This window comes from Onychostoma macrolepis, chromosome 14 (assembly GCF_012432095.1).
Source record: "Onychostoma macrolepis isolate SWU-2019 chromosome 14, ASM1243209v1, whole genome shotgun sequence".
Lineage (NCBI taxonomy): Eukaryota > Metazoa > Chordata > Actinopteri > Cypriniformes > Cyprinidae > Onychostoma > Onychostoma macrolepis.
In genome coordinates, this window is record NC_081168.1 from 621308 (window position 1) to 643346 (window position 22039).

Genomic DNA, 22039 nt, shown 5'->3' on the forward strand with positions numbered 1-22039 from the left:
GTTGAATCAATGTTGTTGAATGTCAACTGATTCATTGTTGACATGCTACTAAATGATTACTGATAACTAGTAGAGTCTCAACAGATGGACTATCAAAATAAAGTGTTACCGAAAAGTCTAATGTGCTGAACCAGGTAGTACCTGCCAGTGCGTCCAGTGTGTCGTCCACTCGGGGCAGAGGGTGAGAGTCTTCAATAATCACACTGTTTGAACATCTGTAATCCACACAAAAACGCCAGGTGCCACACTTCTTTCTCACCAAAACAACCGGCGATGCCCAGGGAGTACAGCTCTCCTCGATCACACCATCCGCAAGCAAATCAGCCACCTGTCTTTCTATTTCAGCATGTTTTTCAGGGGATGTATGATGTGCACGCAGTTTAATGGGAGCCTGCTCACCAGTTCTGATGTAATGTTTCACTAGCTTACATTTGCCAGCATTCTGTTTGGAGGAGCTGAAGATGTCATGGAATTCCAACAGCAAGGCTGACAGTGCAGCTTTCTCAGAATCAGAAATGGGTGATTCGTCCAGCGATATAGGAGGCACAGCGACGGAAGAGGTCACTGCAGCTACATCAACCGAGGCGTGAAACAGCTGAACATCAGAATCATCAACTGAGTATAACTCACCCAGGAGTAGGGGTGTGCAGCGGAGCCATTATTTGTATCTGTATCTGTATTTGTGACAATCTCAAAATGATCTGTATCTGTATTCGGATGGATCCGGAAGTGGGCGTGGCTTAAACCGGAAGTTAATTAAATTACATGAAAATATCACTTTAAATGCAAATCTGTTCGATTCCTAGTTTTCATTTAACAAATATGCCTTTTATAACTAAATAAAGTCTTCTTTTTTATTATAATTATAACTTTGTAAATATCTTCTCTTTAAAACTACAGAAAATGTTGATCAAAAAAGAAAAATAACTTTATTCTTCTTGGTTTCAAGTGAAACTTTGTGTACAAATTTGTCAAGAGACAAACATCCACAATCTTAAATAAGAGCACTAATAGAAAAAAAAGAAGCTGAAAAAAGCTGGACTTGTTTTAATACTTAATGTAACAGCGTTAATAAAGTATTTAGGGCATTAATAAAGAGGGGAGATGAAGGTTGAGGTTAGAGATTCTGTATCCTATTTGCAAAATACAAGATTTAAACTTACTTTGGTGCGTTTTTCAGGGGCTTGGTTTTTTTTTTTTTTTTTTGTAGCAATATCTGGCAACACTGCTTCGCCGGCACTGACAGCAGCAATCAAAAAAGGAGCGCACGGATAGTTTATTGCGGAGGAGACCACATTCGTTAAACAAACAACAATGATCATCATGATATTATCTGTACGAAACTGTGTCAAACGCGATCAAAGCAGTACTAGCCATTATTACTGCAGAAATCTTAACAACCGCAGACCTCACTAATGTAGTGCTGTTCAAACAAACATGTGATTGTCTGCCGAATATTTTTTCTGTTATTCGGATAAATTCGTTATTCGTTTTGAAGCCATTATCCGTGCCTTTCCGAATAAGGTATTCGGCTTCGGGCACACCCCTACCCAGGAGCATCCCTTGTTTCGATGAAATGTCACCACTGACTCGCTGAGAGGTGGCAAATTTATAGTGGTTGCCAGTGTCACATTGCAGCAAGTCTTTTGGTGCTTTTCCACTGCGTGGTACGACTCGGCATGGCACGGCTCGGTTCCGCTTGGTTTGCGTTTCCACTGCAGTTTAGTACCGCTTTAGAGTGGACGGGATTATTCACATGCCGTTATAGTTACGCCGCCTCTACTGCCATTTTTTTCATTCCGCATCACTCCATCAAGCTCTCGCTGGATCCGCTCCTCGGCTATCAACGAGAGGAACGTCTGTACTTCCTCAACAGACAACGAAACAGCCATTTTTTGGTTGTTAAAAAAAGGCGCGCTCATTCAAAACCGTTGCGTTCGATCCTTCGCTGGCTGCTGATTTAAATCGAGCGGGGCTGTTGTGTCTCTTGTCGCAAGTTCAATGATGCAGGCAGTGACGATTTTCTCCAGCCAATCAGTGATCAACTCAATCAGAGTTTACACGTCACGTTTTGGTAACAGTACGGTTTGCATGGAACCTCAGCCGAGGTGGTACTTAAAAAAGTACCAGGTACCAGGTACTGTACCCAGTGGAAAACCCTCCAAAAGTGAACCGTACCGTGCCGTACCATGCAGTGGAAAAGCGCCATTTGCTGGTAAGTAGAGGAACCGTGATGTCCCACAGTTGTAGCTTACCATGGCTGAGGTCCAGTAAGGAATGATTTTTCAACAGAAAGTCCCAGCCCAGCAACACAGTCTGTGTGGTTTCTCTTAGCACATGAAATGCATGCTGCCATGACTCAGTTCCCAGCTGGAATGTTATAGTGCTGGTGCCCAGTGTATCTAGCATTTGTCCATTCACTGCATGGGCTGACACATAGTATTTTCTGAGTGGGTGATTGCAAAGCGTAGGAATTGACATACAAAATTGACATAACTGATATACAAAATCTGCGCTCATAAGTGACACACTGGAACCAGAGTCCACTAACATTTGAACCTCCACGCCTTCAATCACTCCTTTCATATATGATACTTACAGCTCCTGGCCAGCATCTGTACTTAAATCATTGTCTTTTGACACAGAATTACAGTTGTTGACATTGTCAATTTGAGGGCCCATAGGCAACATAGCTGGTGTTTGGGCCGCAACATCAGCTACAGTCCGTTTTCTGGCTGGTAGCAGCACTCCTCTCTGCTAGGTGACATGAAACGCACTTCTCGCTTTCTCGAATCATCCTCATAGCCGTTCCATCTGCGAGAACCGGGGCTGGGGCTGGGGCTGGGGCTGCGTCTCGCAGGAGACAAAGGAGAGTGTGAGTCTTTATAACTAAGCACATCCATTCCTGATGTATGCTCATCACAGTGCTGGAATTTCCTCTCAAGTGAGCGGGCTCTCCGAGCACTATCAAAGACACCTGACTGGCATCCTCGACCCCCGCAGACTCACTGGCACCTTCCATTAAACTGATAGCGGCCTCCATCCCACTCGTCCATTGCTCTAAAAATCACTCTGGCCTTCAGTTTTTGGTCTTCAGTTCAGTTTTTTTTTTCAATTCCAAGCGCCTCAATTCCATTCTCATATCCCTCATTTCCTCAGTCAATCAATCCAAAGCTCTGTACAGTCCTCCATTTTTATTTTTTATTACTACTGTTATTTATAATTTATTTTTTATTCTCTTCATTATTAGTGTTTTTATTACCTTAATTATATGTTGTCTGCACTATGTTTGTACTGTCTATACTGGAAGCTCCTAACACCAAGACAAATTCCTTGTGTGTGTAAATACGCTTGGCAATAAAGCTCTTTCTGATTCTAATTATCAGTCACAGAATAAACAGCAGCCACAGCTCCTCCATCATTAGTACTTCCTGCAGCATTAACATTCACACAGTCAGTCTTTATTGTGTCTCTAGGGTTCTCACACCGACCTGCAATTATCACAGCCTCCTCCAAATCCGTTGCTCCTTGTTCATGGCATTTAGCTCTGAGCACAGGATCCAAGCCAGCAAGGAAACAACTAAAGTTTTCGTTCCTCTGGGCTCTGTCGCTGTATTCAGGAAAAGCCTCGTCCACTAACCTGCTGATCTCCGCCGCATACACCTCCAAACTATCCCGCAGAGCACGAGGGCGGGCTGATAGGCTGGCTTTGAAGCGATCCATAAATTGCCGCTGTCCAAAAGCCTCCTTGACTCGTTCTTTGGCCGCTGTATAATCAGCCTGAACAGTATGAGGAAGGCTGTCCCACAAAAGAAATGCTGCGTTACTCAGTCGTGTTGGTAGAATCCGTGCCAGTTCATAATAATAGGACGCAATGCCATCTCCCTCTGTGAGCGCTCTGACCGAGACCTCAAACTGCCGTGCCCAACATAGAAAGCTCTTCTTCTCGAAACTGGAGAACGGCGGTGGTAACTCAATTCTCACGTCTCTGTTAATCTTGCCGCAGTCCCATCTCAAATATAAATCATCCTCTTCTTTACACCACATAATGGCCATGTCAACATTGAACCTGCGCGTGCTAACTCCACTAAGAACTTTGGACTATAAACTAACTAGTTAAACACTCACCGTAAAAAACACTGAATCATGTAAAAAACAAAACAGCTGCCACCAATGTGACCGAGCATACGTGCAGGGTTCGCCTAAACACTTATAGATAAGAACACAATAAACGAGAATGTCTGAACTCTTCTTAAATTTTATTCTCCTTCACACCACAGAGAAAGAACTCAAAAACCTGCGACACTCTAGAGCGGAAAGTGTGCATGCCCATTGCCTATCTTCGGCAAACCCAGAGGGGATAAATGCATCACACACACAACGAGCGCCAATACATCAATAATTAGTGCAACATAACAGAATCAGATAAAGTCTGTTACAATAAGATAAAGATGCCCAGTTGTTTGACACCGTAGCTCATGTCTTGTGCATGTCTGTTTCACACAGACACTCACACACACACCTAAAACTATTAGTTCATTTTTTAAATGTCATGCTAAACATTTCTTCTTACATTAAGCATTTTAAAAAATGTGGGGTTACAATCGACTTTCAAAAAGTACTAGACTATTTTCTTTGAATGTCATGAAATTGCATGTAGAATAATGAGCTATGTCAGCTTGAAATATAAAGCTGCAGTCCGTAACTTTTTTGGGTTAAAAATGATCCGAAATCAATATTTGAGCAAGTACATATCCACCCAGTGTTCAAAACTATCACCTTACTTTAGCCCGATATCACAACAGTTAGCTTATAATAATGTTTTCTAATTTGAGTGGTACGGGTAGGTTTTCACGGGAAATTCGAACATGCTGCGGCGTCATTATGTTACGTCTGTAAACATAAAGAAGTTGTCCCGGCTACTAGGCTATCGCGCGTGAGGATCCTGAAGGTGACGGAACGTTTATAGCCTTTTCTCACAGCAGCTAGAATAATAAAATGTATCATTTTGATGGCGGATTGTAATCCAGAAAGGATTATGTGTTTATGAAACACATGTGAATGAAATAAAATTATATTCCAGTTTTAAATGTGCTTCTGATTACAGATTACAGGCTGGGATTACACAAGATTTGTATTTTAAAGATATCCAGTTTGAAGGGAGCACAGTATGGCATGCAAAAAAGTTAATTCCGCACAGAGCTGAAATTCCAAGTTTTCAAACAGAGATGGCGACAAAGAGGCACAACTTACGGACTGCAGCTTTAATGTCATTTACACATTTAACACAAATTATTAACAAACTGTAACCTAAAAAAAAAAAAAATTCCATGGTTAACAATAAATGTGTGTTTAATAATTAAATGCATGACAATAAAAACAGCAGCTCATGATACTGAATGGCAAAAGAAAACAAAAAGCTGAAAACTGCCTACATAAGGTAAATAATTAAAATGATTTATTGTGTGTGATCATTTAAATTGGAAGATCATTTTGATAGTAATAATAAAAGTAATTGCTGTGACGCTACATAAACTAAATGACTGAATTCTATCAACACAAACAGAGAAAAGCACAGAAACACATGGTCACTCAGCAGAACACACACTGATCTTGCTGTCTATGTGAGGATTTATTACACGCAATTATTCTAATTCATGCTATTTCACAGACAGAAGTTCAGTTGAAGTATTAATGTCATGAAGAGAAAAGAAGAGACTCTATAATATAACTCACTGTTACTGATTTATCATGCAGCTCAAAGCATTATGGGTAGAATCTCTCATCAGTCTATTCTGATTCATCAACACAGTTTCACTGATGATGCAACAGAAACCCAAAACCCAGGATAGAGCAGCTGAGTGAATGCGGTCTGGACTGTGTGGATGAGGCTCATTGTGTCAGAGACGCTGTAGAAGGACAGAGTTCCTGCACCGTGATCCACAAACACTCCTATTCTCCTGATGATGGACTTCACAGGGAGACGAGTCTCTATGTTATTGTGTTTGAATGAGTATCTGGAGGGAGAGCAGATCAAACTCCAGGACTGATCATTAGATCCAAACCAACACTCATAACCCTGTCCCTTCCTGCTGATGCTCTTATATGACACTGATATAAACACACCTTTATCTCCACTCCACTCAATCTCCCAGTAACAGCGTCCCCACACACTCTCTCTACACGACACCTGAGCAGAATGCTCAAATCTGTCTGGATGATCAGGATACGACTGATCTGTGTCAGTGTTGGTAATCACTCTGTTGTTCTCAGACAGACGGAGGCGTTTATGTGCTGTGTTCAGATCCAGAGTGAGCTGATGGGAATCTGATGGAGATAAAACACATCAGAATCAGGAATTATGAATCTGTTTGATCTTTTCATGTAGCTGAACTCTTCATGTTCAGTGTATCATCAGTGTCTCAGTACAGATGAACAGATATCTGTGCTAATCATCATTTACATCATTACACCTTCTACAGAAGAACATGAACACACTCAGTGAGTTTTTCTGCTGGTTTTCTTACTGACTTACATTGTAGGAAGTCCTTCCTGGTTCTGGGAACAATGTTGGTGAATGTGACTGTGGAAATCAACAGACATGAACAGTGTGATTCTCATGATCCTGCATCCATTCCTAACACATTTCTAATATGATGTTCTCCATGATATGAGATGATGATGGACTGGTTTCTGAGAGCAGATGAATCTCCAGGACTTTACCTCTGTCTGAGATCTTCTTGAGATCCTCTTTGCAGAAATCCTCCAGTTTGTCTCTCAGCTGATGGACAGATTCTCTCAGGCCTTCAGAAGAAAAGAGAGAACTGAAAGGACCGTCATTTACATCTGTAGATTCAGGAGGAGCTGAGAGAGACTGGAAACTCTACAGAAAAAATAAATCAAAACTCATCAGCTCCACACTTCTATTGTCTTTTCAGCCACTTCTTTTTTCAAATGAGTGAGAGAGATGTGGCTGCGCAAGTGAACAAACATTGTTTATATTTCCATGTTCAGCACATGGGATAAAATGAATGATTCTAGGCCAGAGTTATAATGAAGGCTTCTATTAAACTACTGTATGGAATACTGAATGTAACGTATATTGGGGCAAATATTTGCTAGTAATTAGAGATGCACCGATTGCAATTTTCTTGGCTGATTCCACTTTTTTTGTAAGTGTGACCTGCATACCTCCTGTGTGGCTTTGATTGGAACTTTTTTATTTGGTGCACTCTAAAAAATGTTGGGTTAAATACAATACATATGTTTTTTAAATTTGAATAAAATAAAAACTGAAAGACTTTCAAATCACATGAACCAATATTTTATTCACAACAGAACATAGAGAACATAACAAATGTTTAAACGAAGAAATTTGACACTTTTATCCACTAAATGAGCTCATTTCAAATTTGATGCCTGCTACAGGTCTCAAAAAAGTTAGCATGGGGGCAACAAAGGGCTGAAAAAGCAAGACATTTTGAAAAGATTCAGCTGGGAGTACATCTAGCAACTAATTAAGTTAACTGACATCAGATCTGTAACATGATTAGCTATAAAAGGGATGTCTTAGAGAGGCAGTCTCTCAGAAGTAAAGATGGGCAGAGATTCTCCAGTCTGTGAAAGAGTGCGTAAAAAGATTGTGGAATACTTTAAAAACAATGTTCCTCAACGTCAAATTGCAAAGGCTTTGAAAATCTCATCATCTACAGTGCATAACATCATCAAAAGATTCAGAGAAACTGGAGAAATTTCTGTGCGTAAGGTACAAGGCCGAGGACTTTTGTTGGATGCCCGTCTTCGGGCCCTCAGATGACACTGCATCACTCATCGGCATGATTCTGTCATTGACATTACTAAATGGGCCCAGGAATACTTCCAGAAACCACTGTCAGTAAACACAATCCGCCGTGCCATCTGCAGATGCCAACTAAAGCTCTATCATGCAAAGAGGACGCCATATGTGAACATGGTCCAGAATGAATGAATGAATGAATGAATGATGCATTTATATAGCGCTTTTATTGTGTATTGCTGTACACCCAAAGCGCTTTACAATCATGTAGGGGGGTCTCTCCTCAACCACCACCAGTGTGCAGCATCCACTTGGATGATGCGACGGCAGCCACAGTACAACGGCGCCAGTGCGCTCACCACACACCAGCTACAGGTGGAGAGGAGAGAGAGTCATAGAGCCAATCAAATGGATGAGGATTATTAGGAGGCCATGATTGATAAGGGCCAGCAGAGGGAATCTGACCAGGACACCGGGGTTACACCCCTACTCTTTGCGAGAAGTGCCATGGGATTTTTAATGACCACAGAGAGTCAGGACCTCGGTTTAACGTCTCATCCGAAAGACGGTGCTTTTTGCCAGTATAGTGTCCCCGTCACTATACTGGGGCATTAGGACCCACACAGACCACAGGGTGAGCACCCCCTGCTGGTCTCAGTAACACCTCTTCCAACAGCAACCTAGTTTTCCATCCAGGTACTGACCAGGCTCAACCCTGCTTAGCTTCAGTGGGCAACCAGTCTTGGGCTGCAGGGTGATATGGCTGTGGCAGAAGTGCTGTTGTGTCCTGTGGGCCAAGGCTCATTTAAAATGGACTGTTTCAAAGTGGAAGTGTTCTATGGTCAGACAAGTCCAAATTTGACATTTTTTTTGGAAATCACGGACGCTGTGTCCTCCGGGCCAAAGAGGAAGGAGACCTTCCGGCGTGTCATCAGCGTTCAGTTCAAAAGCCAGCATCTCTGATGGTATGTTGGTGCATAAGTGCATACGTGCATACGGTATAGGCAGCTTGCATGTTTTGTAAGGCACTATGAATGCTGAAAGGTATATAAAGGTTTTAGAGCAAGATATGCTCAACTCCAGACGACATCTATTTCAGGGAAGGCCTTGTGTATTTCAGCAGGACAATGCAAAACCACATACTGCAGCTATTACAACAGCATGGCTTCGTAGTAGAAGAGTCCAGGTGCTGAATTGGCCTGCCTGCAGTCCATCACGCCCCCGTCCCAACTATTTTAAGACCTGTAGCAGCCATCAAATTTGAAATGAGCTCATTTTGTGCATAAAATTGTTATGTTATCTATGTTCTATCGTGAATAAAATATCGGCTCTTATGATTTGAAAATCTTTTAGTTTTCATTTTATTCAAATTTAAAAAACTTCACAACATTTCCGGAATTCGGTTTGTACAACCCAGTGCTGGGTAAAATCATAGACTGTAAAAAAAATGTAGTGTCCGTGACGTCACTCGTAGGTTTCTGAAGAGCATTTTTGAAGCCTAAAGTGGGTGGAGCCGACCGCCGCCATCTTGGAAGCGCGTCACCACGCGTCACTATCAAAACACTATCGATAATCGAAAATGAGCAAAAAGGCGGGTCGTGGGTGAAGCTGAGCTGAAACCACACCCCTCTATAGTGACAGCAGTGCTGCCGTGCAAAGACAAAACACCATCATTTCGTTTTTGGTCGAAAATTAGTTATATTATTTCTAAGTTTCACACTCTAGCGAGTTTCACACTCTGGAGCAGAGCGGCAATCCACCTGTCACTCAAGTGGCCACGCCTTTAATTATGCAGAGCTTTAAGGCTTAATATAATTTAAACGGATGAGTTATAAAAAAATTCACCCCCCTCACAGTTGTCATGAAGGGCAAAATTAGCTATATAGACCAAAATAATTTTTTGTACCAGGCTGTAAACATATTTTTTTCTGCTGTAAAGTTGGGCATTTTAACATGGGGAGTCTATGGGATTGACTCCCTTTTGGAGCCAGCCTCCAGCGGCCAGTCGATGAATTGCAGTTTTAGTCACTTCCGTGTTGGTTTCAAAAGAGAGAGCGGGAGGTTGCCGCTTGGGTAAAATATGGACAAACCCAGCGATTGGGTTGTTTTGACCCAGCAGTTGGGTTACTACCCAGAAGGTTGGGTTAAACATTTAACTCAACCGTTGGTTGAAAACAAGCAATCGCTGGGTTTGTCCATATTTTACCCAGCACTGGGTTGTATTTAACTCTAGTTTAACTCTGTATCTAACTGTAGTTTATTTATGCAGCACATTTCATACACAATGGAAATTCAAAGTGCTTTACATAAAAGGAAGTAAAATAATCATTAAAAAAAATAATAAAAACTTTTTAAATGATTTTGAAATTGATTTAAAATGAATATAAAAACAGTTAAAAATAGAAAATGATTATACATAAAATACAGTGCAGTCAGTTCAGATGTAGCACAGTACTCATTCAATAAATGCACAGCTAAACAGATGAGTTTTGAGTCTGCATTTAAATGTGGCTAATGTTTTAGCAGATCTGATCTCTTCTGGAAGCTTCCAACTGCGGGCAGCATAATAGCTAAAAGCGGACTCCCCTTGTTTTGTGTGAACCCTTGGTATTTCTAATTGACTCAAGCCTAATGATCTGAGTGGTCTGTTAGGTTTATATTCAGTGAGCATATCTGCAATGTATTTAGATCCTAGGCCATTAAATGATTTATAAACGAGTAAAGGTACTTTAAAATGAATCCTAAATGTAACTAAAAGCCAGTGTAAGGACCTGAGGACTGGTGTGATATGCTCAGATTTTCTGGTTCTACTCAGAATAATGGCAGCAGTGTTCTGGATGAGCTGCAGCTATCTAATGGTCTTCTTTGGAAGGCCGGTGAGGAGACCATTACAATAATCCACCCTGCTGGTGATAAAGTCATGAACAAGTTTCTCCAAGTCTTGACTGGAAACAAAACATCTAATTCTTGCAATGTTTTTGAGATGATAGTATGCTGATTTAGTTACTGCTTTGACATGACTACTGAAACGAAGTTCTTTCTCCAGAATCACACAAAGATTCTTGACTTGATTTTTTTGTTGTTTGACCCCTAGAGTCAAGGTATGCATTCACCTTGAGAACTTCATCTTTGTTTCCAAATGCAATGACTTCCGTTTTCTCCTTGTTTAACTGAAGAATGTTCTGGCACATCCAACTGTTCATTTCAGTCATTTGGAGATAAGGCTAGGTAAATCTGGGTGTCATCTGCATAGCTGTGATTTGGTTCTCTCTCATTATTGGACTTAGTGAGAGCATATACAGGCTAAACAGGAGTGGTGCAAGAATTGAGCCTTGTGGGACTCCGCATGTCATGTACATCCACTTGGACTTATGCTTTCCTATACTCACATAATAACCTCTCCCTTCTAAGCATGATCTGAACCATTTGAGTACCATCCCAGAAAGCCCGACCCAGTTTTCTAGTCTCTCTAGAAGTATGTTATGATCAACAGTGTCAAACGCAGCACTAAGATCTAGTAGTACCAGAACTGATATTATGCCAGAATCAGAATTAAAGCGAATATCATTTATTATCTTAATGAGTGCTGTCTCTGTGCTGTGATGCTCAATATGGTGCTGTCAAAATTGCTCTTTTTCAGAAGGGGCTTAACAACTGCAGTTTTTATGGATTTTGGAAATGTCCTAGAAAAGTGAGTGTGAAATTGAGCAAAACCACTCCAAATTGTATCTAAAATGTAAATAACTTAATTTAACTTTTCTTTTATTGAAGTACTATTTATTTATTTATTTATTTATTTTACCGCAGTATGCATCTATAACTTTCTGTGTGTCATTCGTATTGATTTCTGCATGAGTCTTTCTCACACACTCACTCAGGCTGCCCGAGCCTCATCTGGCACAGCATAATACATTCAATACAGTCACCATTTACACTGAATGCAATAAAATCACAATTATTCTTGCATTAAAATTTTTGGTGGCCAAGTTTTAGTGCTTCCCTAATTATTTTTGTTATTGGCGTTTTAATCAGGCTTCTTGTCCGGTAAGGTCAAATAAAATTCTCTCTCACTTGCCCCTTTAAAAAATCTACTAGTCCCAGACAAACGTTAATTGAGTCCTGTGGTTTCCCAATGGTTTACTTTGGCCCTACACGTATTACAAATTGTGAACTTTGTCTCTTGTTCACTCAAAGTGAAGAACTTCTACACTGACGACTTGTTTACATGTGGATGTGAGCGTAAGTGTGACGTCAAAACAGACTGACTCAGAATCGGCAGACTATAGCCTCGGTTATACTCCAGTTCGGATGTGTACACGGACAGCTGCAGACAGCACAGATGCAGACTACTTGTATTTATACTTCTGAAAGTGTATGGTTTTGTTACACACATGCGCAGTAGATTGGCTTAAACAATAAACAAATATGTAAACAGTAAACAAACAATTGCCCAAACAATTAGGCAATTTCTCTCCATGAATTATTTCACACCTGGCTGTCTTTATGATGATTCATTCTTCACACAGCTTCTCTTCAAATTCGACTTCCATGTTGTTTTTCCAGTGCATGCGCAGTTGGTGCTTTTGTAGTCTACTGACAAAAATGTGAGGCATGCGGGTGTCCGCAAAGAGCCTTCGTGTACACCCTCCAATGACGCAGATCCTAGCGGACCCTTGCACACTCGCACAAACGGAAATTATAACACATGCTTAATTGATCCGTGCATCTCTACTAGTAATGCTATAATACCTGATTTCACTAGTAGCCTAGATTAGAATTTAAAAAGTACATTATTTTACTGGATATGCACTTTTTAAATGTTTCTATTGAATACAGTCATTTATAATCACTATAAAAAGCAAAAACAATATTAGAATTGAATTGTTAAATTGCAAAATTTTTGAAAAAAGCTGCAACAAATTCAGTCATTTTAAGCCAAATATAAGTCCCTTAAATTCTCATGGGCTGATTGCTAATATATAGCCTCACTTCATGTTTGGGGACTTCATGATAAAATTCATCAATGTGTTACAGACAAATAAAAATCCTTTTCATCAGGTTTGAGGATCATTTGATCCAATTTAGATGAACGTTACTCAGAATTGGTACTATTGAGTTCATTGATTTCACCATGACGTAATAAATCAGAAGGAAAAATCAGATAAAAAGTTGAAGTTAGTGTGGTTTTGAACTGTTGGTGGCGCTAGTGGTGTTTGACAGCTAAATATATCTTCCAGAAGAAAGAGCTCAGAGAAATGATTCCTAAGAGATTTCCAGAGCTGAAAGCCATTTGTAAGCAGCGTCTCTTTCAGAAGAAGATGATCAGATGAGAGTCTGACTGATGATTATATAATAAGACACTCATGAAATGTTTCTCTGTGAGTCTGGTGTCACAGCAGGATCTGCTCAAGTCCACTATGACCCTGTTCTTCTAGATCTGTGTTACCTGCAGGAACTGGATGTGATCCTGTGTGTGTGAAAGCTGCTCCAGCTCAGCGTCTCTCCTCCTCAGATCATTGATCTCCTGCTCCAGTCGCTCCAGTCGTCCTTCAGCTCGACTCACTGCTTGCTTTTCCTGATCTCTGATCAGCCGTATCAGCTCAGAGCGGCTTCTCTCAATGGAGCGGATGAGCTCAGTAAAGATCCTCTCGCTGTCCTCCACTGCTGTCTGTGCAGAGCGCTGTTAGGACACACAGTGATTCAGGCTTCAGTGAGTCTGAACTGAGACTGAGACAAACTTCTCTTCTTCTCCAGACTCACCTTATGAGACTCCAAAGTCTCTCTCAGCTGCTGGAAGATCTTTCTCTCTCTGCTGGATTCTCTGCTGGAACGTCTTCTGCATCTTCTTCAGTTGCTTCTGCAGGACAAACAGATGATAGTGAATCTCACAGAAAACTACTGGCACTAAATCATCATGTGATCAGATGAATCCAGTAAAAGTGGAGCTGATAACTAATGGCTGTAGGTTCAAACTCCAGAAATGATTTTCATTTACAATCATCGTACATAAATTATTGTGAAGATTAAGGCTTGTTTCACACCCCATGCATACATATAGTAAAAGTGAAAGTAACACAGACGTAGAACTTCACACTGACAGTGTTTCTGCTGTGTAATTAAGCTGTGACTGTACACTGAAAATAGACTATTGGATCATTACACTGAGTATTAACTTGATCGCTAGTTTTAAATACCTGTTTCTCTGTTCTCTGTACTGCAGCTGATACAATGTTGTGGTTTTTATGTTCATATTTCGTACACAGCACACAAATGCATTGTTTGTCAGTAATACAGTACATTTCCAGATGCTTCTCGTGTTTCTGGCAGATCATCTCCTGCAGTCGTCCAGTGGCATCGGTCAAATTGTGTCTCTTTCCTTTAAAGAAACTCTCATGTTGTTCGAGGTGATTCTGACAGTAAGAGTTCAGACACACCAGACAGGACTTGACGGCTTTGTATTTTCTTCCAGTACAGACGTCACACTGCACATCTCCAGCTCCAGCATCACAGTCAGCAGAGAGTTTGGTCTTCTTCAGTTTCTCCACCACTTCAGCCAGCATGGTGTTTCTAGCTAAAGCAGGTCTTGGACTGAAGGTCTGTCTGCACTGAGGGCAGCTGTAGACTCTCACCTGATCCTCCTGATCCCAGCAGCCTGTAATACAGCTCTTACAGTAACTGTGTCCACAGGGAATGGCCACTGGATCCTTCAGGAGATCCAGACACACTGGACACACGAACTCATCCTGAGAAACTCTGGCTTCTGCCATTTTACTGCATGAATACAGAGACACAAACACACAACAGCTCAGCTACACTTCAGTTTCTCTTTCCCTGAACTCAGGTGATTCCTGTTTCCTGGTTCTTTGTTTCAGTGACGTGTAAAACAGGTGTGTCTGCGAGTCTGTAAAGCAGCTTCCTCATTCCTCCTTCTGTAGAGTTGCACACACACACACTGCTTTCCAACTGTATCTTCTATCCCCTTACCCTATCCCTACCCATAAACCTGCACTGTAAAAAATTTACTGTAGAATTTACAGGATGTTACTGGCAAAAAAGTTGCCAATAAAATCTTGTATAAATGATGTTAATTGCTGTAAAATGGATTACAGTATAATACTGCACAGCAAATCAGTTAATTGCTGTATGTGAAAAAAAGTAACATTGAATTAAACTTGTAGTTTATATTACAGCAATATTTTGTAATCTCACGAAAGTACAGTATTTACCTGGCAACAAAAGCCAATAAAATCCTGTAAATACCCCTAAATCCAAGATGATGTTGTAATAATTTAACAATGAAAATGCTGCAAAGAATAATTTTAACAGTAAACAGTAAAATAGTGTTTTTATAATAAAAACGAAGTCAAAGATGTTGCAAATAAATATTAAAACTGACAGAAATACATTGCAAGGCTTTTACTGGTAAAAATAAAAATGTCAGTCTTTCAACAGTTAAAATCTTATCATAAAAATTACATAGCATCACAAAATAACTACAAATAACTGTTATATCACAAAAAATAAGCCATATTCTGAGTAGAACATTTACTTTCTATAAAAAAATTAAGGTCAATCAACAGAATTTGTATAATTTTGGTTAAAGGATTAAAATAAAATGCTGGAATCAACATTATACCACAAATTATGTTGTTTGAGCTTATGTTATATTAAATTTAGAATATTCCTGAAAAAGACAATTTAATAAATACATACTGAAAGTCCATCAACTTTCTGAGATGAGCACACACATGAGGGTTGTCCCTCTTCTCTGAGACCTTTCCACTTGTTTTGCCTCTGTGTATCCGTCTTGTATCCAGTGAGTGTTTTGATTCCAACAAAACATCTGCACATAAAAACAAGCAGAAGCTTTAGAATAAAGTTCAGTATTGAATGAAACTAGCTCAATAAAATAAATGTAAAAATGCCACTTATACAATACAATCAGCATTTACCAGTACTTAAACTAAATAAGTAAGCTTTTTCACAAATGAAATTACTCAAGTAAAACATGTTACCTTTGAAATTAATTCAAGTGTGCAAAAGACGCCTGCTCCCGGGACGCCAGGCTGAAAATCCAGCCGCAAAGTTGAGGTATGAACTCTCAACCATGTGACCCTCGAATAGGCCTAGTCAAAAGCCACTGGGTGCACCTGAAATTAATAAATAGAAGCAATAATGTAACTTACAATACAGTATTTCAATATAAAATGTAATCTAAAATACAAGTTTATCAAATGATTTACAACAGAATTAATACATTACCTAATATAATCAGCTTCAGAGAGTCTTGAAGCATCAAACAGTCAGCTGCTATTCTTTGCACCTACAAGAAATAATGAAAATTATCTTGTGATTAAAAAAAAAAAATGCATTTACATAGATGAACACCCAAAAAGGCATATATTTTAAAATAAACTTTTACATTTGATTAATAAATTCAATTATAACAATACATTGTAGAACTGTACCACCAATCAAATTAAATAATTTATAATGCAAAATTACAACTGTGTTATGACATTAATGTTTTACATTAATTTTTAAAATTACAAAGAAGAAACGTTGTAAAAATGCAATGATACTTTTTAAACGTGAAACTAAACCGAGTCATTCTTTGAACCAATTCATTCAGAATACTGAATCATTCAGTAAAAACACCGCTGAGTTTTGCTTTGATCTTTGTTTGGAACGATTTTCGTTGGTGAAATAAAACAACAGTCAATATTGTGTCTAAAAATTAACTTAACTTATTAAGTAACTTAATGTTAACTAATTGTTTACTGAACTGCGTAACATTTGCAATCGTGATAATCAGCAACAGATCGCTTGTTATTCTACTTAACAATATCAGATGTTATAAATAAACTCAACAGTTTGAACATTTACCTCGTTTTTTACCAAGTTTTAATCAGGCTAACTTGTCCAATCGGGCATGTAAAGATGTATTTCACCAAAAAATTGCCCCGGACAAGCTTTAATGTCGAGTACAACTACAGTGGCAATAGACACAATTTCTCATTTACATGTTGTTTCTAATTATAGTAAGATGTCACGTCAATATGGTACAGTTGAACACATATAAACAAATGAAATTTCACATATTTTGCTGTTAATCAGTTATTTCGACAGATAGAAGTTAAGGTTACTATGACAATCATTCACACTGGGCATTACGTTAAAAGTTGGGTAAACACTACTTTAAATGCTCTCAATAAGAAAATTAAACTGCCAAAATGAGAAAAAGGCAGCATTTAGCCTAACTATGCTATGATAGCAGTTTCCAGCTTACTGCACATGCCAAGGCCGCTTGTCTAAATGTGTGATAGCAGGCTATTGTGACATGATATCACTTATACATTAACTTAAATAAATATAAAAGGATATATTTCTTAAGTAAAATTAAGTGAACTTACCAGGAATTATGAATAAAGCCTCTAATCTTCAATCGTTCTGGCACTGCTCCAGTCGCTGGATTTCAGATTTGAACGATGCGCGCGCAATCCCATAATGCCACACTACAGTAAAATAGTGTAAAAAGCAGGAGCTACAGTGATAACACCTGCTTCTTGTAAATTAATTACAGCTGACATGGAAATATACAGTTAACAACTGTAAAACCTTATTTGACCCATAATGCATTGCGAATTACAGCTACATCTTGTAAAATGTTCGTATAAAATTCGGTAAAATTTTGCTGTACAAACTACAGCAATTTTTTACAGTGTGCCCTTCACACAAAAGTTTCTGCAATTTTACATTTTCAAAAAACTTAATTCTGTATGATTTATGAGCTTGTTTTCTCATGGGGACCAAACATGTCCTTATAAGGTAAAAAATTATTGGTAATACTATCCTTGTGGGGACATTTGGTCCCTGTAACAGTCCACACATACACACACACACAGACTCACTCACTGACTGTAACAGCTACGTATGTTCTGTTTTGGACCTGAACGTTACAGAATAACTCTTCATTGTCATTAGGATATCTCCCAAAAACCTTAAAAATGGCTGTTATTAAGCCTCTCATTAAAAAACCACAGCTTTACCCCAAATAATTAATTCATTACAGACCGATCTCGAATCTCCCTTTTCTGTCTAGACACTAGAAAAGGAAGTATCATCATAACTATGTTCCTTCTTAGAGAAAAATAGTATATGTGAGGATTTCTAGTCAGGTTTTAGACCGTATCATAGTACTGAGACTGCTCTCATTAGAGTTACAAACGACCTGCTCTTATCATCTGATCGTGGTTGAATCTCTCTATTAGTGCTACTGGATCTTAGCGCCGCGTTTGACACTATCGAACACAACATTCTTTTGAATAGACTAGAACATTATGTTGGCATTAGAGGAAGTGCACTGGCATGGTTAAAATCGTACTTATCTGACCGCCATCAATTCGTGGCAGTGAATGAAGAGGTATCATACCAATCACAAGTGCAGTATGGAGTACCCCAAGGCTCAGTACAAGAACCGTTACCTTTCACACTTTACATGTTACCCTTGAGAGATATCATCAGGAAACATGGTGTTAGCTTTCACTGTTATGCTGATGATACTCAGCTCCACTGTACATTTCTTCACAACCTTATGAAACATACCAATTTGCAAGGGAATGCATAGCTGATATAAAAAAAAAAAAACTGGATGACTAGAAATTTCTTACTGTTAAATTATCGAACCAAAAACTCCTGCATGTAATAACCTAGAACACTGTCTAATACTTGATGGCTGCATGGTAAATTCTTCGTCATCAGTTAGGAACCTAGGCTTGCTATTTGATTGCAAACTTTCCTTGGAAAAATATGTTTCTAGCATTTGTAAAATCTTAAAAATATATCTAAATTACAACCTATGCTCTCAATGTCAAATGCAGAAACGTTAATTCATGCATTCATGACTTCGAGGCTAGATTATTGTAATGCTTTATTGGGTGGTTGCTCTGTGCGTTTAAAACAAACTCCAGCTGTTTCAAGATGCAGCAGCTAGAGTTCTTACTAGAACCAGGGAATATGATCATATTAGCCCGGTTCTGTCAACACTGCACTGGCTCCCTATTAAATATCATATACATTTTAAAATCTTGCTAATTACCTATGAAGCCCTGAATGGTTTAGCACCTCAGTATTTGAGTGAGCTCTTATTACACTATAGTCCTTCACGTCTGCTGCGTTCTCAAAACTCTGGCCGTCTGATAATACCTAGAATATCAAAATCGACTGCGGGCAGGAGATCCTTTTCCTATTTAGCGCCCAAACTCTGGAACAATCTACCTAACACTGTTCGGGAGGCAGACGCACTCTGTCAGTTTAAATCTAGATTAAAGACCCATCTCTTTAACCTGGCTTACACATAATACACTATCGCATTTCTATAATTCAAATCCGTTAAAGGACTGTTAGGCTGCATTAATTAGGTCAAGACAAGATTAAACACTCAATTTTCAGTTAAAGGCAGGGCTCGAAATTCGAATGGAGGGAGGATGCAGGGGGATGGCATCCCCCTGGTCGAAAAAAATGACAAAAAGTTAAGTTAAGTTAAGTCGTGACGTATTGTCAAGTATGGTGACCCATACTCGAAATGGTGCTCTGCATTTAACCCATCCAAGTGCACACACACAGCAGTGAGTAGTGAACAAGTGCACACACACACACAGTGAACACACACCCGGAGCAGTGGGCAGCCTTGCTCCAGCGCCCGGGGAGCAATTAGGGGTTCGGGGCCTTGCTCAAGGGCACCTTAGTCATGGTATCGAAGGTGGAGAGCGTGCTGTTCATTCACAATCCCCACCTTCAATTCCTGCCGGCCCGAGAATCGAACCAGCAACCTTCAGGTTACAAGCCCAACTCCCTAACCATTAGGCCACGACTACCAAAAAAGCATCCCCTCTGTAAAACCATTCATTGCAAAACCATTAATTGCACAAGCAATGCACTTTTCTGTATATCAGCCCATGTGCGCGAGGCCGCAAGCACATGTAACAAGCAGTTACAGTGCTATTAGTTTTATACAGCAGCGCAGAGCAACACGTGTTCAATAACATTGAATGTTAACAGGGACTGATTAATGCAAATGCACATCCCACTGTGTTCTGGTTAAATATTTTTATTTTTTTAATATGGTTTGCATATGGTAGTGTGTTCTTAATGACAGCTTTCCTAAAATTATATCCTGTTCCTAAAATAAGAAATATCCTAATATATCGCCTTGCTTACAGTATCGCAATGTATCGCAAAATATCATATCGCAACCCCTGTATCGTGATAAATATCGTATCACCATATTCTTGCCAATACACAGCCCTATTCTACTCAGCTCAGAGTCTTCATTGTTGCTGGTGTCTTCCAGCTCAGATTCTTCATTGACACCAATCCTATCACATTGTGTTCTTTGTCGTCACCAGCCTGTCCATCACTGAGCCAATTTCCTCACCAAACCTTCTCCTTTAAGCTCCACTGAAGCATCCATTCCCTCAGCTCCACCTCCGCTGGCAGCCTTCAGCCCATCACTCCACCTCGGCTGCTCTTTGCCTCAGCTTTACCTCGGTCTCCGGGATCTTCTGTGTCACTCGGTCTCTGCGGCTCAGAATGGGTCTCCACCTCCAGCTGCTCCTCCTCGGTCAGTCTTCTCCTTGGCTTCACCTAGCATCTTTAGCCCAGCTAAAAGTGATATGGAGATTAAATTGCTGATTAATAAGGGCATGGTTAGACTGATGGATTTGAATAATGGTAATATTTTAATGTCATTTGATGACAAAGTTTCACCAATGAACAAACAGAACTGATAACCACATGACAAGACAATGAACCAATGAGAACATCACAAATGGACTAAAGGAACACATGAGGAAGAAATTAATTTAAAGTAAAAGACATGAACACCAACAAAACCTAAAACCAACCGTGACAATGTGTGAAGTTATAGAATGTAAGAATGTCTATGAGGACTACATAATAAAAGTCAATATATGCTTACAGTTGTTGTTTTTTTAATCCTGCCTGGGGTATGTTCTGGGGAGTTGTGTTGCGTTTTTGTAAAAATCTTTGTAAAAACTCCATAAAGATATGTTATACAAAAAATGGCTGTGATTTAAGATGAAATGCTTGTTGTATTCCTCATTTGTAATGAATTGCTTATAAGGATAAAAGCTTCCACTAAATGCATAAATGTAAATGTGAACGACTGGATGACTGCGACAGCAGCGACACAGAACACGTGCATCACACACCTGCTCCCACAATCCACTGGGGTTTGTTCTCAACTCACTGGTTTGTATCAGAGATTGTCTTATTATTGGGAGATGAGAGGGTCTGTATTACTATAAATCGTAACGGCTAACTTAGATCACTTGAAGCACCTCAGCCTATCATCAAAGCCACCGGTAGGCAAGCCAGCAACCTTTAACCAAAAAAAGTGTAACAGCTAATGCTAACGCTTCCACTTTGGGAGTATGTGGGAAAGGAGACAAGAGGCCGTTTTGCATGAATGGGTGTCAGTGGAGGAGAGGCTACGCTGAATAAACAGCTTTTTGGAGAAAACAGCCTATCATTTAGTGATGCAGCAGTGCCCAGCATTTTATGACAGTCAGTAACCATTTACCACGCAGTTTCTTGAGGATAGATGCACTTGTCTTGTGAATAAATGTTCTATATTTGTTGCTATATCACTAATAAAGGTACAGTAGGACTGCAATGTTTGTGGAATGTGCTTTACTGAGCGGAAATAAAGAGTGCAAATTGCTCTATTAGCTTCAAAGCCATAGAAAGTAAAATTTGTATTATTATTATTTTCATTAAGCACATGCAATATCATACAATGTTTATAATGAAATTATCCATTTATCTTTATTCATCAAAATGCATTACATCAGCGTCATATATGGCGGTAAGTCATTATAATTCAAGTCTTATTATAATTGCTAAAACGTGAAAGCCAAATAAAGAAAACAGATTTTTTTTCTTTAGACAATAATCACTCAATATTACACAACGCCTGTTATTAAATACAAAATAAAATTTTTCTCATAGTAAAAGCAACCTATAATTCCCAACAAAAGTATTGTTTAGCATAAAATGTGTTGAGATTAGTGGACTTAATGGCTGGATGTCTAAGTTGTGCCCGCAAAATAACATAGGCTTTACAGACAATTGGAAGAATTTTGGGGGCAGACCTGACCTGTTGAAAAGAGATGGTGTTCATCCCTCCTGGGGTGGTGCCGCTCTTCTCTCTAGAAATATGGC

General features: G+C 39.5%; 1 pseudogene; it reads right to left on the reverse strand.

Annotated features, from left to right (window-relative positions):
• Positions 1-4306: 4306 nt before the first annotated feature.
• LOC131553435 (tripartite motif-containing protein 16-like) lies at positions 4307-14621 on the reverse strand (annotated as a pseudogene).
• Between the last annotated feature and the right edge of the window lie 7418 nt (positions 14622-22039).